Here is a 20,887-nt window from a genome sequence, read left to right on the forward strand (position 1 = left end):
GCAATTTGTGAATATAGGTTAGAGTGAATATGTTTTCCTGAAGAAACTATCATGGAAAAGAATCATGCTTCATTGTAATTATGTATCCATGCCTTATACAATTTACAGTACCAATGCCAACATTTGAGAGCTTATTTGCTAATTGCAGATGAATATGCCAGTTAATTAATTGGGAACTACATTCCCTCAATTGTATGTATCTATCTTACTGATATAATTTATAGTGATACATTTGTCTGGATAATTTATTATCCGTGGAGGGAAGTAACTCATGCTGTTTATTTAAGGCATCTAATTGAGGTGTGATTTAGCACATCAGAAATTAAGAAATTCAGTTTCGCTGTTAGGGAAGAGGAGCAGGTAGCTCTGAGGGCAATTCAAGTCAAGCACATCTGGACACATGGATGTGCTTCTGGTGAGCAGCAGCAGGCAAATGAAAGCGTTTATCTTATGAGACAGGATGAGCACTAATCAATGAACACTAATCACTAAGCAGTCTTGTGAGTTTCCAGGGCCTTGGGTACAATTCCTCCTCACCCTAGGTTTTTTATGTGTCCATGGAGCACCTCAGCTCATTCTTTCTTTCTGCTTCCAGCTTGTACTAGTGAAGTGATTGTCCTACAAGATGACAGTCATCTGTATTTTGAAAATCTGATTCTTGCTTGCTGAAACTCGATTGCCATTTTCTGCTTCTTGGGATAGTGGTTAGTTTGCTTATTTTCCCTCCTGTATCATTTTCTACATGCCACAGGAATACAAGAATAATCTGTGCTTTAGGAATGACTGTAACTGGAACATAGCAATGGTTTGGTGTATGTGTATTTATCTGTATGTACATAGTTGATCATATATGTATAAGCTTAAATATATGGTCCATGACACTGCAAAGGCAAAGTGATGTACATAGTGTCACTGGTTTTAATATGAGATTTTTAAGAGTTAGAAATTTATGTGTGAAGAAGGCAGGATCTTACCTTTTTTTCCTAAAATGTCTATGACTTAATAAAGATTTTTAAATTAATTTTTTTTGCTGAGCTCTGGAGGAGATTCTCATTTACAAGGTATTGTCCCAAACAAAACTAAAAGTAGACAAACAAGAAGTACCAATAAAGGAAAAGTATACATCATGTTCTGTAATTCTCTTCAAAGCTCACTAGGAATGCTTGTGGTGTGCTTGTCAGAATATATTGCTGCCCAATGACATATAAATAAATAACAAATCATGTCAATACATTTGAGAGATCTTAATAATGTTAAATAATTGATTACTAAATACATAATTTGATGGTTTTAATTAATAATATGCTGTAGTGTGGAGTTCTGTCACAGTGACCCCAAGGTCAAGACCTGTAGTTTATGGACTATTAATTAGCCATTAAGTAATTCACTCATCTGACCTGCAAATCTATCAGATTGATGGATAGCAGAGACCTTTATGTTCCTAATAGGTATCCTATTTAACTTTCAAAATTTTCAAGCAAAGTTTGATGCCTGAGTAAAATGAAGTGAGAAGAGAGCTTAACAATTTTTTAAGGCTATTTCATCACCTTTCACTTGAAAGCAGATATTAACTTGAAGAATGCCACTGCTGTCTTCACTGTTCTCCCAGGACTACAGACTGAAAGGTACAACTAGCACCTTAATTTTGTTCCTTTAAAAAGAGGAAATCAAAATGATTTTTACAGATCTTTTGAATGTGTAATATCAAGCATAAATTTTAATTGCACTTCATTTACTAAGTGGTGCATTACCTCATCCTTTGGTTTTAACAATGGATTTTCTATAAATCTTCATATGGTTAAACATGATAAACTGCTCAACATATCATGGAACATGGCAGTGCTTATTAGCACTTGAGAAGTTATCGATTGCTTATCTTGATTAATCTTTTATGGGTCTCTGTAGTATTAATTCCACAGAAAAGGCTTTGGAAGTTCTGTAGCATTAGTCTCCTCATTCATACATTCACTTTCAATTACATGGATTTCTTTGACTGCTCTTGCTAGATTAATTATAACCTCTTTGTCACCAGATCTTGCTTTCAGTTTATCAAGAATTAGAATTTTAATGAAAAATACATATTTAAAAGATTCTAAGAAAGAGTGGCATTAATGAGATGAGACATTTCCTGCAATTTGGTAAAAGGAAGGAATTCTTAGGCTTCTGACATATAAGGAAGAGAAGGGAATATCAGTTTTAAAGACACAGTCTATGGTGCATGGGTTTTGCCAGATATTCTGCTGTTTCATTTCAGATACAGTCTGGGAAGTTTCCTCTCATTTTTAACTTAATGACAAAGCTTTTCTGTAACAAGCAGTATCAGCTTTATCATAAAGCAGAGACAGACTGCCTTTTGCTCACCAGTTTTATCTTTGGGAAGGCACATTTCCTATGTCCTGGAGAAGTACCTGTTCTACTCAGCTTTAGGCTATTAAATGGAAATCACGATATGTTTGTACCTTCTTTCTATTGGAGAGCGAAAATATATTCTTGGATTCCAAATTTCATGATGTCTTTCATCTTGGAAAATCCTAAAATCGAAAAGCATAACATTATACAAAATTTGCTGGTAGGTAAAGGACTTGGTAGACTCCAATGTTAGAGGTCAATCTAACAAAAACATCCTAAGAAACTGCTTCAATCACAAGATCTGAGAACTTAATATTTAATTTCTAATTTCATAGGTTGTCATCATTTTATGGTCAACTACTGATGAATACTTGGGCCCTGTGGCTTTGCCATCACCATCCCAGTGTATTCTTGGTCTCATTTTCTGCCCTCCTTATACTCCAGTTTTTTGTTCACTCAAAATATACATTGAATTAACAATGGGATTCATGGAGGAGTAGAATACAAGGCTTTGTAACTTAAGTGTCCAGCCTGGACTGCTGTGTGTCAGCGTTTTGGACTTTGCATTTGCTACCTTTTGTGTGAAGACACAAAAGAAATTTACATTAATCATACATGTGTGTTACAACCTTAAAGGATTGCAGAGTTATGGAGGAGTCCTGATCTGATGCTGTAAAATGGCAACAGGAGGGTGTGGAAGTTTCCAGTGATTTACAGTGGTGTTGGTCGTTCTCCAGCTCAGGAACGGAAAAGCTGTCACTGTCTGGACTGGACAGGGGTCAAACCGGTGTCACTCAGGCAGCACTTGTAATGATCTCACTTTCTTATGGATCTAAACCATTGGCAAGAGCAACAGAGATCTGAAGTAAACAAACAAAACCCCCATAGCAATAAAAGGCTGGTTTTATTCTGAGTTAACATCATATTGAAGGAGTAATGAGTCATCTGCTTTATTAATAATAGGCAGATTTTCAATACCATCATATTTTATTGTTATCAATCCCTGTTGTATGTGTAGGAGCTGGAGTACAGCCAAGAGGAGAGGAGGAATAGAAAGGTCCCTTTGTTTCATAGGTTAAAAGAAAAAAAATAAGAAAGCAGATGAGCTCAATTCCTGTTTCTATTTAAGTTGAAATCAAAACATGTTTTGATCTTGAAAAGGCCAATATTCCACCCTACATGAGGACTTTTCCCTCTTCTGTAACATGGTTTTATATGCAGTGCTGAGAGCTTTCAATCTCACAGATGTGTTGTGGGAGAGGCTTAACTAATCCTGGTCAATGTCTTCACATGGCAGGTGCCACAAGAATGCAAATCATAGAGAATATTGAGGACTGACTGAGTATGCATGGACAGCTGTGAAGGAATTTAGACAGAAATGGTATTTAGACATCCACTGCATTCCTAGGAACATTTTGTATTATGTTAGTTCTGAAAGCTGTTGAGTGTTAAGTATTGAATATTATATTTGCAAGGTTGCTCCATAGGCAAACCAGGTCACTTCTCCAGAGACACTGAGTAAAGGAATGGACCTATAGTGTCTTCCTGTCCCTAGCAGTTTTGTCAATCATACCATGAGGACAAAGATTTCACCACTCAAATACCTTGGATTTCATTTAGTGTCACAAAGGGTTTAAATGCAGATATTTTATTGTATGGGAATGTGCAGGATGCACAGATAGAAAGCAACCTGCTATGAAATTATCAGTAAGTTGGCATAAAATAGGATTTATACTTGAATTGTAAACTAAATGGATACATTAAACACAAGATCCCTATAGGGAAAGGAAGGGGGCCACGACTCCAGTGTAGCCTGAGGGTCGTGGCAGCAGTGCAGAACAATTTTTCTTTGTGTCATGCAAAATGTTCATCTTGTCTTATTTCTGCATGGGTATCTACAGAGGGAGAAAGATTTTATTTTCTAATAATATTGAGGAATTTATACCAGGAATTTTCAAAGGATAAACATATGATGTTTCATATTAGGATATACTGTCAATGAAAAGAAAAGAAAAAGTAGTCTGAAAGAATTCTCAAGTTGGTTTAACTTTATTTTGAAATAGTATATAAGAGAAATACCTTCTAAAATCAGGATAGTCCATGTTATGTTTCTAAATTAGTCTCAGTATCAAGGTTATATGAAAAGAGTTCTATTTTTCAAGTTGGCTTTCTGAACTTAGTAAGCAAATTTGATAAATAGGTAACTAAAGTGAATTGCTGCAAATGCATGGCATGTCCATGTGAAAAACATGAAATTTGCCGAGGGAAGATTTTAATTTCAAGTTTGATGAGTTGGTTTACTCTTCATGATATTTTGAGGTAAGAGCCTTCAGCTTCTACTTTGACTTACACAAAAATGTGCATGTACAACACCAGCGTGTTTCTGGTGCTGGACATCCCTTGTGCTTTCTCACAGCCCTTCACCATCTGCATGCTCAGAAAACCTGCAGCATATTCCAGCCACCCTCTACCTTTTGGTGCAGGGTCCCTTTAAAATCAGTTAGGGAAGTCATGTGAAATACTTTGCAATATTTGCTGTTTGAGTTACATGGTTTGCTATGGTTTTACTATGCTGCACTGTGTTTTTTTTCTTTAATGAAATGTACTTTTACTTGAAAAACAATTATTTTCTTGTGAAGCTTTTTTTCTCAAAAACATGCTACACAACATCAGAAATGAACATGTTAAAAATTAATTTTCACTTACAATCTCTTCACTTAAAGGGTAACCCATAATTCTCATAATACTCACTTGAACTTAATGTTTTCCTGTCTTCTAATGGACAGTAATTGAGAGGGATCCATCATCTAAATTATACTCTAGTGCAGAGAATCACTTAGAAAAATGGTGCTATAAACTGGAATCTCCATGGTAAAAATCAATCCGTGGGAGCTGGTTAGTTTTAAGGAAAGATATTACCTGTCTGTTAGACTTATGTGTAGCTTTATTATGTTTATATTAAATTTGCATATGGAGTGTAATTCCATCATTTTTCTAATGTTAATTACAATGATGGCCCTCACACTAAACTTTTTCTTTTGTTTTCACATGTTTCCATGGAAGTGTCTTCTTCACTGGCATAACTGGATATAGTTTGCAAGATTTTGAGGATATCTTCATGGCATTGCTTGCACTTTTTTCCTGCTTTCTGGATTTCAAAAAGGGATCTTATTCACATTGAGTCTAAAAGGTATTCTAGGTGACTGCATTTACTAAAATGAAAATCCTAGGAAGTAAAACCTGAAGAAAGAGCACTATTGCTCTTCCGTGCTGCACAAAGGGATTCTCTCCCACTTGAATTTGTCTGTTTTAGCAGGGTTTGGTCCCTTTCTAGTGAGAGATCACTAAAATGTCTGTGGAAAACCCTGAAGGACACCTGGAGGAAGCCCCTAACTCGTGGGTTGTCAGATGTTTGAGAGTGTGTTTTTGGAAAGGGATCATTCTGTACCAGCCATGTCCTTAGTCCCCCTCTTAACTCCTCCACAAGGAATGGATGTCAGCCTGCCAGCCTGTCTGTTCCTCACTTCTAGTTTAATGAGAGACAGAGGGAGATACATGCCCAGGGCACTGCTCCCCCAAATCCAGCCTAACCCTCCTTTTCCAGATATTCGGTGCATTCCTTCCAGCTACCATCAATGTCCAAAAGCCTTTTTTCCCAAGTGGCTGAGAGCAGCCCTAGGAAATGTGTGGCCCAGGGATAAATGCAATACTGAGTCCCAGTTCAATAATTTAACTGGAAAATATCTATGTACTGTCTTCCTAGTCTCTTGCAAACTCCGAGGGCCAGTAGGGCTAGGTGAGAATTTAGCAATATGCACTGGATGCCATATTTGAAAATTATTAAGAAATTCATCATAAAAGACAGAAATGAGTCTCCTCTGACCAGCTCTGACCTTGAAATATCCTTCTCCCCTGACACATCAGTTTTTGCTTTCAATATCTGTGAAGCATCTTTCTCCAAGAAATCTGTGGCTATTCCTTTTACCAGTTTCTAAGTAAGACACAAAGCAATTTTAAAAGCTGTCAGCTTTTAATGACTTCTTCAGGTTAAAAAATACCCTTTGTTTTTCCAGTAACCACTAATATTTCAAAGCACTTTCATAAAAATCTTTTGCACTTTGGGGAAAGGGCTAGTTTTATATATCTTTATTGGAAAAAAAAAAATCCAACAACAAATCTCCCCAAATCCAGGAATCTTGATATATTAGGGATTTCCTTTTTCTTTTAAAGACATTAGTACTACAACCTCTATTTTCACTTTTTTCTCCTCCTAGATTTAGACAGAAGCAGCCTGATGGTGTCTGGTGCTGTTCTTCTCCTTGCCACTTATGTATGCCTGCTCACAGACTATGATATCACAGCTCATTAATCAGGCAGCAGGCTGGCTGTGAGTGAGATCAGAGCGTGGGCCAATGCCAGTGCTCCTTTCCTCTGATTCATCAGGGTTTTGTTTTTTTTTTTTTTTCTTCTTAGTTTGGTCACAGAAGTGTATAAATAGGAACAGTATTTCCAATATCTTATCCTCAGGTTACATTTAAAGGTTTCACTGAGATCAGGTGTATAAGATGGGCTGAGCACCTAAAGCAAGGTTTGTCAAGCAGATAAACGAGGTGACAGTGCTAAAATACTGTTTAGCTAGAGAGGTTTGTTTAAGAGAATGATAAGGGAGTCTATGCCAGCTTTAATACAGAAATGTGTAAAGAAATAAGGAGCTTTACTTGCTTTACATTCTCATGCAGGGATCAACCTGTTTTCTCTGTTTTTTAGTTAGAGAGCTTCAGCAGGCAGGTATCCAATATCCAGATCTGCTAGCAGGGTTACCTGACTGCAGAAAGAAAAGCCAAATAGTTCCAAAGTCAGGCAAGAATTACCCTGGATGGATTATTTAGGAGCCTCTGTGTTTTTTCTTTAACGCTACTCACATTACTATTTACTGTATTTGGGAGTATAATCCTAAGGATAACTTCTGGTGCTTAAGGAAAATAAATTGTCGCTAAAGGATGGCAAAGAAGTTCTGGAAAAAAATGCTGTTGGTTTAACTTGCTATCTCTGTGTGCCTTTGCAAGTGGGAAGAAAACAGGGAGGGGACTGAATTCATGCCCTTTTCCCAAAAGGTTTTTCATCTCATTTCAGGCGGAGCATCTTGGCTAAATGAGCATTCAGCCTCTTCCAGAGATGATTGGTCTGTTCCAACATGACAGCAGTGCTAGGACATTCCTTCAGTTTTCCAAGCATTCACTTAAATTTTACCTTCCTCTGAGCAAGTTCTGAACTGTAAAAGGACAGCCAGTGGTTAAGGGCTGAACTGTAGCTGCCTCCTTTGCAGAGCAGAGGCTCTCGAGGCAGGTAAGGAGCACAGCAAGAAGAGCAAAGGATTAAGATCTTGGCAGCCTACAGATGACAATCTGCAAGCAGCAAAGTTTGAGATAGCACAGAGAAGAACACTGCAGCTTTTTTTCCCTTTTCCAATGACAGCATGATTTACAGTGAGAATACTGTGTCACTGCCAACAAGAGCTAAGATGATGCCCTATAAACTATAGAAAAAATGCCCATAGTTTTAAATTAAAAATGTTTGCTCTCCAGGAATTTCTGGCTGGTCCAGGGCACTATTTTCACAGAGCAAAAGACTACTGATTAATAGTGAGTGACTCCTGAATGAGCTTTTTGTTTTCACTTTGGTGGCAATAGCATGGCAGTAGCTGTGTTGCAGTGCAGTTATGTAAGAGGGAACCCGAGTGTTATCCAGTGGTACAGAGGGTTCATGAATTGTGCATTTGAGGATAAACTGTTATAAAATCATCTGGCAACCTAGTTCTCAAAATAAACCCCTTTTATTCCTGCATCTTGATTACTGAGAGCTTTTATGTTTGCTTTTCTACTTATTATGAGGATTTTGCTCTTTTTCTTGTGCATCTTATTTCTTTGTTGCAGCCGCTGTAAAAACCTTCCTTGCTTATCTTTCCAGCTTTTTTATCCTTCAAAAAACTCATTCTTTCCTGCTTCAAAAAAATTCAGGCTTTTCATTCAACCTTTTCACACCTCTGTCAGTACCAGTCTGTCTATTCTTGCCTATGATTTCTTCAGTTTCTTTTGAAGCCAGCCAAGTCCATTTCCCTATGTGTCCATATTTTTATTTTCTCTGATACAAAGAATTCTGGTCTACATCTCTCTGTTCTTTGTGACTTAATCTCTTTTTTAATATCTATTTCTGGTGTGCACCTTTCAGGGAGCTATCTCACAAGCTTTAAGTAGAAGGTTATAGATGCATAGCAGTGTTTATGTTAGCATAAAAAATAATTAGATAGACTGGCCAGTCTTGCCAGTTCAAGCCTTTGATTGTGCATTATATTACTTCCTTTCACTCCATACTTGGTTTGCATGCTGTCTCAGATGCTAAACACTTAAGGCAATCTAATTAAAAATATTTGTATGACACTGTATCCCAAATGCCACACAAGGTCAGCCTGGACAGTCGGCAGTACCAGTAGCTACCCCATGCCTCCAGAATTTGAAACTTCTCTTCCTTTCCCCACTATATAAAATTTAGCTGGTTTGTGTTCACAGTGATTTAAATCAAAGTTAAATTTGGCCCAGATTTTAGTAAAACATTCTTCCAAAAGTATTGCAGTGTAGTCAATACTCTTATTGTTTCCTGCTGTGTCTTTATTTGCATGTTAATGGCAGATTATTGTTGTCTTTTCCAATGTACTTCCCCAGAGATTCTATGCATGTTTTTATTGATTAGTTCCTCTTCATTTAACATTTAAATTGATATTTTCAAATTGGTGCAAAATTATAATAGTGTGTTTGCTCAAGGCAGTTTACTGTGGTATTAGCAGAATCATCCAAGACTTCTGATTATGCATGCTCTGTACAAAAGAGTTCCAGGACTGCAGAGCAGACCTGCAATTAGGTCTGAGTTACACAAGCAAAAGAGTCCCAGGCCACAGGCACCCAGCATCTCATTTATCTTCCCCAAGTCTTAGTACAGGTGGAGTATGAAAGCAGAAAGTAGGTGTTAGTGTAAGAAGAACATAAACCTGAATTTGTAACCTTCAAAAAAGTTCCTATTACTATTTCAGTTTATCTAACTCTTGTATGCCAAATTTATCCATTGTCTAGGTTATCTCTTCCTGTGGAAGAAATTCAAATCAAATGTTCTTTAATGCTGATGTTCCAATGCATTGTGATAATTTTAAAGGTTGCATCTCTATTTATTAGGACACTCGAATAAATGAATCTCAGTCTTTCTTTGGTGGCTGTAAGGAAAAATGTCCAGAGTCCCTCCTGAGCTGGGCTGCTCAGGAACCTGCAGCAGGAGGAGGGTGAGGGGTCCCAGAACCTTGTGTCAGGGAAGGAGGCAAACACAGAACTGCTGGAAGCCCCTGTTGTTCAAGAGGACACTTGAGGATAACGTCCCTTTATGCTTTATAAAAGAGTTGCTGAAGATAGTTTAACTCAGTTAAACACAGCCTAGATAACTGGGGCACTCAAATCAAGCTCTAGTTGGTTGCTGTGGCACAAAATCACATGTTGCTTACAGGATCTGAAATTATGTAAGGATCAGTTGAAAGTTGAGTTTTTGCCTTTTAACTGTGCATTTCCTGGCTGTTGTCAGCTTAAAGCAAGCCCTAATGTTATTTTAATGTAGTTTGGTGTGTGGAATGCATCAAAGTAGGTTATATATTGATCACTCAAACCTCAAAGCTCTGGAGGTAAATCTCTACTGAGAAATGGCAGAACTTCAGTTAATACACAAATTGATAGGCATAAGATGTCATTGTTGTGTTTACTGCAGAGATAATGTTTGTGTTGAAATTTTAATGTCCATAATGTTTAGCCTTTCTAGATTATGGTGAGCTAATCAAAGAAATTTCTCTGGTATATAAATCACTGCACACTACTGAAAATGGTAGACAAGATAAATCAAGATTTTTGATCAATTCAGTCTTCAATCATTTTTTCCCAGCAGCACAGAAAATAAAGTCCAAGTTATATTCACAGCTTGGTAGCAAGGTGATGTTTAACATCTAGGCTGTAGATTAATGGTGACAAGTTATATTGTGCAGAATGTGAAATGGTGTTTAGGCTGAAATATTAATTTATAGATTGATGTATAACTTCATAATTGAGGTCATAAATCAGTGCTAAAATCAACTGGATTATGCATCATCTCAGTTAATGTTCTAGGTCAACAGATTCAAAAAACTAGTCCACAGATTTAAAATTTGAAATTACTGTGGGAAGGTAAATCTGGTTTTGCACAACGGATTATGTTCTTGAGCCCTGGTAGCATTCATCACAGCAGCAGAAAATTTTTTCAACACTTTATTTTCACAGATTGCTTCTCTTTTTCTAAAGACTTATAAACTGTTTTATTAAAAGATCTGTATCCAATCAATAAAGGAGGTGGTTTGTTTGTAATGAACACCTTATCATACTCTTCAGTCTTTTGTTGTTTGTAAGTTATCTGCACATAGTTTTTGACCTTCAACATTTGTTCATTTTATGGCAAGATTTATTTGAATACATTCCAGCCTATGGACTGCACTTACCTTGAAATCAGGGTTTATCATTGCTGCTGTTTATTCTGCATGATTGGCCATGAAAGGCATGTGGTTTGGGGTTTTCTCTTCCAGATTCTGTGCTGAAAACCACAGAAAGCTTTTAAGCTGCAGCTACTTCTGCCCGAGAACTTAGGTCCACAGTGGATAATAAAGTACAGAAAAATCTTTATTAATTGAGTTGAATAATAATATGTAAATAATCCATTATTAAAGCTGAAGTCTTCTCTGGTATCAATAATGGAGATGTGTCCAAAGTAGGCATTTTCAGTGATACCCAGAAAGGAAAAGGAAAACTTTTTCATTAAAGTTTTTACAAAGGAACTTATCACACATTTGCCAGCAGAGAACTGCACTGGCAAACTGTCCCACATTTAGGGTCTTGTCAGTGGGAAGTATGTAATGGTCAGAATGACATTTTCTAAAATTCAATTAATAAAAAATAAAGCCAAAAACAAACCGAAAAACCTTCGCCTCTCATGAGCTGTGAAGGTGCATGTTGGGACTTGTAGTATTGGCTGTAAAATCAGCTCTGCATCAACCTCAGGGTGCCTTTACAGACTGATTTATCAATTGTGATTCCTTTGGGTTGTCCTGTGAAGGACTTTTGACCAGCCAATCTCTATATGAAGTCAATGGGACAAAAAATTTTGAATTCAGAGATAGTGAGTGATTAATTTCCCTTTGTGATACTGGTTTTCCAAAACTGATGAAGGGAAATGGTTGTCTGTCCTGGGTGGACAAGTAAGAAAATGCATCATGGTTTTGGTATGACGCATTTTGGGCAGATTAGAAAATACTCTGCTAATTAGGGGAATTCCAGATGTGTACAGGAAACACATTTCAGTAACCCATGATTATGCTGGGTTTCGTGTAAAGCTATTTGCTTGGCTGCCAAAGTGTTTTATGGTGTGGTGCCAACTGTAATATATTCAGAACATGAGCTAAAAAAACCCTCCAAACTTTGATGCTGGATGGGTTCATAGGATGGGAACACAAAGAACCTTGAAAACCTCAACATGAATAATTAAGGTAAATAGACAGACTTTTGTATTGTGATTAAAACATAAGGAACTTTTGGGCATCACAGAGCTATCTAGAAATTCAAAACTTCTTAAAACAAAAGCATGTGCTGTAGTATCTGTATTATCTATTTTATTATATTTTATACTATAAAATACACTATATAAAAGATATACTATATTTTATACTATATTTTATTATGAGCTGACTTGCCTCTCCTTTGTGGAAGGAGTACACTGCCAGTCTATCATTACTTCCAGCCAGAAAATTACTGTCATCCTTTGAAAATGCATTGAAACAAAAGTCACTGGCATGTTAATGTTTTCAAGAGAACCCTTAATAGTGGGCTAGAGGTGGAGCAAATGATACAACAAGTTATATTTTTGAATATATTATATGCACTTATATAGCCTATAGCAGAATTTTGCAAGAATCATAAACTGTAACATCATAGCTGAAGTGATGTGTGGAGCATTCAGAGTATCCAAAGCTCTTGGGAGATTTTGACAAAAGGTTGTAGGGGGAAAATATGTATAAACAACAATGAACCTGTGATGGCCAGCAACAGAACTGCAGGTGATGGGTGAGGACTAGCCAGAGCCCCAGTTCAGGCATCACTATGTAAAGCCCTGGCTTTAAATCACTTAAAAACAATTTGGGGCAAAATCCCAGGCCTGGATCTGATTGCTATCAATGCCTGAGAGAAACTTCCTGTTTGGGTGCACCTGGGTGATGGTAGACTTTCTGAGACACCTGCCAGGAGCTGCTCCCACCCCACTCCAAAGAATTCTGGGGAAATGTTGTCAGCCCACAAAACCCAAGACTGAGGTGCCAAGAGGCAACAGAACTGTGGAAAACCAGTGAATTCCCTTGTACTTTGGTTTTGGAGGGTGGGACAGACATTACTGCCAGGTCTGCATGTGTCAGGGTTCATCTCCTGACCTTTCCCAGGGCTGGATGAGATATCCTCAGCCATGGGATGGGAGCAATTCCCTGCACAAGTCAGCCAGCAAGGCACTCCAAAAATAAGAGTGCAACAGCATCTGCAGCCCCTCTTTCCCCTGAGCCCAGCATAATGAGTGTGGCCGGGGAAGGAGGGTGTGGTGTCAGCCAGCTGCCGAATTAATTAATTGGAAGCTGGAAATACATGGATTGACTCAAGGGCTGCTTTGAGGTGGGCACTGGGGGATGATTTGACACTGACCAGAGCCAGGGAGCCATAGGCTGGGCTGATAGCAGCTGATACCTTCTGAGATACCACTGAGGGCCTGGCTCCCAAAATAGTTTTAATAGGTTGCAAATTTTTGTCATTGTTAATTGCTTTGTTTATAATCTAAATCTGCAGGGTCGTTTTGTTTTAATGAATCCATTGTTGAACAGCAGCTGAAACATTAGTCTGGTGTCAGGTTTCCTTGCCTCTGCCTGGGTTATGGTGTAAAAATGTAAATAGCTATTTCCTTTCTCCAGCCAAGGTGCAGCAGGATCTGTGGAGCACAGGATTGTAGAACAAGAGTAATCTTAGGTCTAAAAGACAGGAGCCATGTCTCCCTCTTGCCTCCATCATAAACTTCTTGTTTAGTCTTAGTGAGATCATTTGAGCCCTGCACAGCTGACCTCCAGGGTTACAAACCACAGTGGGGCAATAAGGTGTATTCTTCTTGTGTTGGGACCTCCAGGAGAAGGTGCTATGGGAAATAAAAGAGACTGATTTTATTGTGCCATTCAGCACCTAGCATTGGAAAAATCCTACTGCTGCTGTTTTGCTTTCTGGAGAGGTTGAATCTCTGGGACAAGGATGAAACAAATTCCTAGGTAGATTCATAATCTTGGGGAAATGGGATTTACTGTAGCTAGAATGTACATTTGTTGTTTTAATCTGGAGAGCTGTGCTGGTTCACACACACAGCTGGAGTAGGCTCTTGTTCTGCATGAGCAGGGTCATGCATTGCAGTCTTCAAAGGTGGTGAGCAGAAGAGGATGGATAGGGAGGGGTGATCTGCTTGCTCTGCTTCTGAGCACTAGGAATGGTGTGTTTGCTCTCCTTTTTAAATGTGTGGTTTTTGGTCTAGTGCATGTTGGAGGCAATGTGTTAGATGGGAACAGTGACTCTGCTGGTCCAGAGTGCAAGGACACATAGGACTCTCCATCCACTGGCTCTGCTCCTCCCTGAGGGACAGAGGGATGGGAAGAAAGACCCAGGCCTTCAGCTCTCCCCCTAAAACCAGGTGATTTTAATCTGAAAGTTCCTGGAAATGCTACAAAAACTAGAAAGTCCCCAGTTCCTGCTGCCACCTTTTTCCTCTTATGAAGATCCCTCTCCTTGGAGGAAGCTGGGAAGATGTCCATGTACCAACTCCTCAGGAGCTGCTGGGGGCCAGGTCACACTCCAAGGATTTCAGCTAAAGTGGATGTGCCAGGGTGGAACAGTGTCCCTTTTTCTGTAGCACTGCAGTCTGTCAGTGCCAGAGGAGTCCTGTGGGCTGGTGCCAGTGTCTGAGATTCATAACCTGTGCAGAATTCCCAAGAACAAAAAAAAATCTGCCTTATCCAGGACAATAGGGTAAAGAGAGGAAGGGAGGTGATGTGATAACCCAGATAAAGATGTAAGACAGATAATGCAAAGCCATCATAAATTAGGGCATGAGAACAAGTTTAGTACTTCTGCTCAGACAAAAACCCATTTCTTTTTAGAGAATAAGAGCAGCACCGATCAGAATAATGCAAATTGTGCCAAAGTTTACAAACATGGAAAATTGCTTCATCCTTTTATTTGTTCCTGAACCTTGACAGCATTTCAGTTTCTATGGAAGTGCTCTCTTAAGGATTAAACTCTTCTCTTCTCAGGAGGGTCACATAAGGCAGGCTTGGGAGGAGAAGAGGAGAGGTGGCTGAAGAGGTCCCTGAAGCCAAATAGTTCCATGAGGCACAGAAGTGCTGTGGGTTACTCCCCAGGCTGGAGAGGGCCTGGCAGTCATGTCTGTGATCTGCCCGATGACAGAGGCTGTCCTTGGGTGGGTGAAGGTGGGTGAGGAGTGCAGGCAGCTCTTGCCACAGCTCCAGCCACTGCTTGAACATCTGGGCAGCTGCCAGGAGCATGTGCTCTGCTGGGCCACTTGAGTCTGAAGCTGTAGCACTCTTAACTTCCTAGAACATCGTGCATGTTTGTGTACCTGCAATAGCCATTTATAATTCATTTATAATCCTGGCGTGCTCCTCAGCCTGCAGATGAAAAGGGAATTTCAACCCAAGATGGGGTTTGCCACGATGTTGCAATAATTGTTCTTTACCGTGCATCATTTCTGTAAGGCTCTGTCAATCAAGGAGTTCAAATGTCTTCATTATTCTGTAGGTGCATGTCACGCTGGAGGGGAACACAGCAGGCTCAGTGTTGGGACTTGCCCTGAAACAGCTACAGAGGGAGCTTCCCTGAGAATCGACAGGAGCTTATCTGTACTGCAGGCCTCTTCTGGAACGTCAAAGTAACATCTTGAGTTCAGAAGCCCTTAATAAACACACCAGACCAAATTCTGCTTCAGAATATGCATGTGCGGCTCCTATTGAAGTAAATGGGCGCTCTGCCTGCGTGAGATAAGGATCTGGCTTGTAGCAAGGCTTAAAGGGGTATACACTGGGTTTTAATGGACTGTCTCCTACAGTGGAATTGATTTTTATGCATTTTCAGTTATTTCTAGTGTTGCAACAGATTATCTCTTCTTGTTTTGCTGCTACATCTTCTGCATGGTCTAATAAGGCATAGAAATTGAAATAAAGCAATCCAACCAGAGAGTTTATTGTGGTTTCTTTAAGGCAATGTCAGGATATTTTACAAGCTTGCAAAATTACATTTATTACACTCCAATCATCTGGCAGACCATAAACACTCTGAAATATTTTAGTTGGAGGAATGGCAATTTTTAAAAAAAAACCTAGGGAGGGAATATGAGTTTGTTTGAAGAATGAGTGAATTTACCTAACATCTTTTCATTTTCCTTTAATTTGGCCTGTTTGGACTTTAAAAGCTGTGCCTCTGACATCTGTTTTTTCTTTGCTGACACCATTCAGGCAAGTAATCAAGGAGCAGTCTGCCACTGCTTTCACTGCACCAAAGTGTGTGTGTGTGTGCTTGGAAATTTCAAACCTTTTCCAAGGAGGAAAATGGTGAGACGTAGAAAAGAAATGATGAAACAGGATTAACAAGGTAACAAATAAAATTCATTCCAAAGGTAATACATCAAAATAATGAATGTTAAGACAAGGGAAAAATACCACAAAATTAGAAATTTATAAATGTTATAAAAAAGAAATGTATGTAGAGAAGCAATAATAAACTTGGAGGTGTGATTCCATTTCCTTTCACAAAACCTAAACAGGGGACTACCTGGGACACCACATCTATGTTGAAAGTGTGACGTAGGTGAAAACTGAGTGTGGAGCCCAGCCACTGGTCCTGTGATGCTGCATCCTTCCTTTAAAGCTTCCACTTCATGGGATGCCAATCTTTCTCATATGGCAGAGGACTGGAAGTTCTGATTCAGGATTAATGTCCCAGGTTTCTGGGCAGCACTGAAATGCGCAATTTATAGGCAAAAGTTCTGAAAAATATGAACACTCACATATATTGACATGATGGAAGAAGCTTGAGATAATGCAGACTTTCCCATGCTTGTATTTGGAGCAGCCTCTGACATGAGTAAATAACAAATGAGCTCTTCCCTAAAAGGGAACTCATAGTTGGAATTCCTGGTTCAACACTTTTATATGAATGGGATCAGGTTTAATGCCACAGTCAGTCTGTGGATGTGCCAAGTGTAGATTGGGTGTTTCTTCTGTACTTGTGGTAAATTGTGGCTTTCTATATAGAGAGTGTTCTATATGATATATCTATATGATAGACCAAAAAGAAAAAGAGAGGGGGAGAGAGAGAGAGAAATCTCAACTGAAAAAAGACATGCATGTATTATTTTGGTCCTTTATAATTCATAAATGTATCATGCCTATTGACTTGTTAGAAATACTGTTTCTCTCAATAAAGTTATAAATCCTGCTCTACTGCAACAAGACAGTGTATAAAACCTCTGGGGTGGATCAAGAAAGGGTCATTTCATTTCTCCTTTTCTGAGTATGCTTGGAGAATACAGCTCCACAATACTCTGGGAAAGACTGTGCTAATCTCATATAATTGGGCTAATGAGGAGCCAGTAATGAGGAAGAAGTTGTTCCATCAACAGCAGAATATATAAGGTCTAATTTATACTATTTTTTTATCTTGTATAATGAACAGTCCCATCTCTCAGCTTGCTCAAGTAAAACTGGAGCTTTTTCTTCACTGAGGAGTTTAAAATACATCCTTTTTGGGTTTTCCACCAGTATAATTGTTCTGAATCCTTTCTTGCAGTGGGAGCTGAGGATTCACCCATGTACCTGTCCTCAGGGTGATGGCTCACTTTCATGAAGACATTTATGAATTTGGCTTTGCTGAAGCTCTGCTGCTCTCTCAGATAAGATTTAAATTTTCCAGCAGCTTTAGTGGCCATGAGGAACTGGATAAATATTGTTTCCTTTACACACTGGAGTACAGTAGGAAAAGGCGAAAAACGCAAGCCACAGGAACCCAAACCCTTTAAGCTGAAAAAAAAGTGTGAGTGGAGCATCTTTAAGAAATGGAAAAGGAAGGAAAAATGCATCCCATGCTGGGCTTACAGCTGAAAATTCTTCAAGGGAAGCAAGAATATCCTCCAAAGTGCTGAGAAATAATACCAATGAATGTCCTAAAATAGCAGGTGAATGTTATACATGCTGGAATCTATACAACAGAGTTTTCAGGAGATGAGCTGTGCAAACAAATACAAAGCATCCCAAATCATGTATTATTTTGGTAACTCTGCAATATCAATGACAGACTGAGAGCATCCCATGCCTGTTTTGAGATCAGATGGAGAGAGACTGGTGAGCTGTGATTGCAGAAGCTATGGGTGATGGGTCTGTATTTTTCACTCCAAGGAAGAGACTTCTGTTTGAAAATGTTTTTGGAATAAATATTGACAGACAGAAACACACTCAGGTTCTCAGAACTATAATTGTACATCTTTGTAGAGCAGCTTTAGATTCAAAAATATAAGGATGATTTAGAAATGTGATTATCATTAATAAAATTCAGTGAAACAGATTTATAAAATAACCCTAACACAACCAAAGCTCAAAGTGTGCCCAGGCTATGTAAAAGATTAGAAAATGTGAGCAAAGAAAGAGATATTTGCATATTCCAGTTAAAGACATGGAAAGGAAGAAAGAAAAAACATTGTGAAAAAATCCCTTGTCATCCAATCTCACCGTCTTGTCCCTGGCTCTGATGGATTTTTAAGAGTGAGCTGGGGTTTCAGTTACGGGAAGTTTTATCCCACTGATTCTTCTGTTAATATTTCAAATACAACCAGCACAAGTTCTTGCAAGGACCCCGAGACCTAAGCCAAATACTGTTACCTGCTTGACTGCTTAATATTCCCAAGCCTGGGACTTCTGCCAGGAGAACATATGAGTGAAGTGGGGATGAGGATATTTGTTATTCATCCATGCAGAAAGTATTTCCATCAGAACTTAACAAACTGAAAGCAAAATTGAAAGAAAAAGAGGAATTGGGGAGATAAAAAGGGTAGATGGAATAGTCGAGGGGATTTTAGGAATGATTATGTTGAGTATAGCATTTTTGGATTTCTAGTCCTTCAAGGTCTGTGATGCCTGAAGAGACTGGGAAAAATGTGTATTTTTTTGGTCTTTGTACAAAGCACTCCCCTAAAGGTGGCAGGAATCCTGGCCTGTGCTCTGCTGCTCTCAGCTGGGAAAATTCCAGCTCTGGTACACACTACCCAGGAGCCACCTGAGTTTTTGCCCACCACTTCCCACTAAAGTTTAGCACTTCTGAGTTTCAGAAACTTTCCTTCCAGGTCATCCCTGCCTCTGCTCTGCTCCAGGGAAGACACAGGGAGACCATGGAAATTTCAGCAACTATATAAAATAACCTTGTGAAAAGGCAAGGGTGATGTGTGAATATAACATCAAGGAATTAAGAAAGATGTATGGTTTTGGCTCAAAAAATTTATACCAACCTTAGTTTCCTCAGTTTGGAGGTTAAAAGCATCAGGGAAAAATGTGTTCACCCAGGCTTTTTATATATATCTGGAGCAGGAAGCAAGGTTGCTTTCCGATCTACAGTGTTTTTTTCCTGCTGTCTCATTTTGGTTAATTGGGTAACTCTTGTTTCTTTGAAAGCACTTTGATTCACCATATGAACACTGGAAGTATAATAAAATCAGGCTGTTTAAGAGTGTGTCTGGAACTGGTGATAAACAACCCATTTTCTGCAGTTTGTTAAATCTATGGATCATGGTGAATTCTCAGCCTCTGTTAGAGGCCAGCTGATTACAGTGGGCTTATGGAGGTGTCGATTATTCATTATTTTTCTTCTGACATTTGCAAAGTTAAAAAAAATAAAGGGATTGTGCAATATAAAATCAATAAATAGAAAATTGCAGTCACATGACAAAAGGAATTGGTCTTTCTCCTAGCATGAACTTCAGGCATTCTGAAGTGGGAAAGCAAAGAGGGTGAATCTGTGATCTGAAGAGTTTTGCTGTGCTCAGGACATCAAATAAAGCAACACTTGCTAAAAAAGTTTCTAGGAAAATGGGGAAAAGGAAACCAGTGCCTGGAAATTCACTTGTGCTGAATTATCACCCTGTGTAAGTGGTGGGAGAAGGGATGGAGTGATGCAGGTAAAGGGCAGTGAGGTTGTTTTGGATCACATCTCTGTTGGACACTGTGGTGTGCCCTGTGATCTACCCCTAGTACTGAATGGCTCAGGGATGCCATGGCAGTGAAACAAGAAATAATCGGTGTGAATGGTGCTAAAAGAGCTAAAAAATATGGAAAAAGCATTTTGAGGTTACATGTATCTTCCCCCAGTTTTTCCAGTCCTAAGTTTAACCCTGTGTGCATGGGGACTTGGTAGAACACAGGGTCTGTTCTTTGCCCTATTATTATTGGTGAGGTCTGATGTGACTTTATTTGAAAAAAAACACTCAAAACCAAAAAAAGAAAAACTATAAGGCATTATACAAGAAGTACAAGGAGCTGGCAAGGGCTGGTTTATATATTTTTCACCAGGCTGCAAGGGCCAGTGTTGGAGAAGTATCCTGGAGCAGGATCAGTGCAAGGCCTCTGGTGAATGTGTAGAAGTAGCATAAGCCTGTGAAGCTCCAGTTTGGTAACATAGAGCCAAATCTCAGGGTAAGGTTTTTGGGTGCTGCATGTCTAACACTGCTCAGGACCCTTTAAAAATCCCAGCCTTCATGTTTAAATTAACAAAGAGCTCATTCGCATTTTGTTGCTTAGATGAAAAGTGCAGAGTGGACGTGGTTACTTGATACTAATTATTTAGCAGATGTAAAAGCGTATTCAAGTCCCTAATCTCCTTTCTGAGCAGGCAGGCATGCTCATGTTCAAATAGTTGCATAACTTGCCCATCTCCAGTTGACAAACCCTCCTAACTTTGTTTTCAGATCTGATGCAACCCCACCCCCGGACAAGCTGTGTGCTTAGCTGGCCTGCAGTCGATCTTGCTGTTAACCTCATCCTCTTTTTTTGCTCTTCCTGCAGTCTTTTGCCTGCTTTCCATGTATGTTTAAAACACCAGCTGTTGAGGAAGGGGCTGTTCCAGCATTTGCCCTGTGCCTGGGCTTGGGGTGGCTGGGCTGGTGTTCAGGGCTTTTGGGAAAGCAGATGAAAAATTGGGACTGGGTTTTGTACTGACCTGAGATGTTTCACTGCCAGATCACTCTCTGCCTCTTTGTACATCTTCTGTGTAATACACCTTTACCTGTCTATATCCATCTGTTTGTGTGTGTATTGTTCTGAATAGCAGTACCAGAAGGACAGAGCAGAGATGCTGTGACA

This window comes from Cyanistes caeruleus, chromosome 1 (genome assembly GCF_971803275.1).
Source record: "Cyanistes caeruleus chromosome 1, bCyaCae1.hap1.1, whole genome shotgun sequence".
NCBI classification, from domain to species: Eukaryota; Metazoa; Chordata; class Aves; order Passeriformes; family Paridae; genus Cyanistes; species Cyanistes caeruleus.